The 1,122-nt window shown below is 31.9% G+C and overlaps 1 non-coding gene across 1 annotated transcript; it reads left to right on the forward strand.

Moving 5' to 3' along the window:
- Nucleotides 1-209: 209 nt before the first annotated feature.
- On the forward strand, nt 210-313 carry LOC122214639. Its single transcript, XR_006200019.1, has one exon. It is a non-coding gene; the product is annotated as a U6 spliceosomal RNA (small nuclear RNA).
- Nucleotides 314-1,122: the final 809 nt, after the last annotated feature.

Raw genomic sequence — 1,122 nt, forward strand, 5'->3', positions numbered from 1 at the left:
AATTATCCTTTCACTTGACAGTTCTTCCCAGGAATTTTTTTATAATAGTGACAAGCTAATTCAGAAATATAAATTATATCAGGGCAACCTAAAATATTTCTGGCATCTCTGTTTTTATAAGGTAAATATATAAATCATTGTGATTTTCCAGGGGCTCCTTGAGAAATCTCAAAGATAATTTTAATTTTAATTTAAAAAGACATCTAGTGGTTATTTTGGGAGTACATACACTAAAATGGGAATGATATAGAGAAGATTAGCATGGCTTCTGTGCAAGGAGGACATGTGAATTTTTAAAGCATTCAATATTTATTCAGCAAATGGTGCTGGGAAAAGTAAACATTCACATGCAAAGAATGAAGATGGACTCTAACATTATACTATCTACAAGAGGTTGGCTTAAAGTGAACCCAAACTCTTAAAAGAAAATATATGAGAAAAGCTTCATGACATTGGATTTGGCAATGGCTTCTTGGATATGACCTCAAAAGCACGGACAACAAAAGAAAAAATAAATAAATTGGACTATATCAAAATTAAAAACTTTTGTGCTTCAAAACACGCTATCAACAGAAACCCATGAAATGGGAGAAAATATTTGCAAATCATATATCTCATTAGGGTTTAATACACAGAAATATATAAAGATTCCTACTATTCAACAAAAAAATAAACAACCAGATTTTAAAATGGGCCAAGAGAGGCGCCTGGGTGGCTCAGTTGGTTAGGCATCCAACTCTTGATCTCAGCTCATGCTTTAATCTCAGAGTTGTTGAGTTCAAGCCCCACATTAGATTCCACACTAGGTGTGAAGCCTATTTAAAAAAATTTTTAAATAAATAAATAAATAATTACAACGAAATTGAATTAACAATTCTCTAAAGAAAATATACAGATGGCCAATAAGCACAAGAAAAAAATGTTCAAATCACTAATCAATAGAGAAAAATGAAAATTAAACCCACAATGAAATATCATCTCACAACCATTGGGACAACTGTTTTCAAAAAACACAAAGTAACAAGTGTTGTCAAGGATGTGGAGAAAATGGAACACTTGACATTTCTGGTATAAATATAAAATGGTACAGCCACTATGAAGACTGGTATGGTGGCTCCTAAA

Source organism: Panthera leo, chromosome A2, assembly GCF_018350215.1.
Source record: "Panthera leo isolate Ple1 chromosome A2, P.leo_Ple1_pat1.1, whole genome shotgun sequence".
Lineage (NCBI taxonomy): Eukaryota > Metazoa > Chordata > Mammalia > Carnivora > Felidae > Panthera > Panthera leo.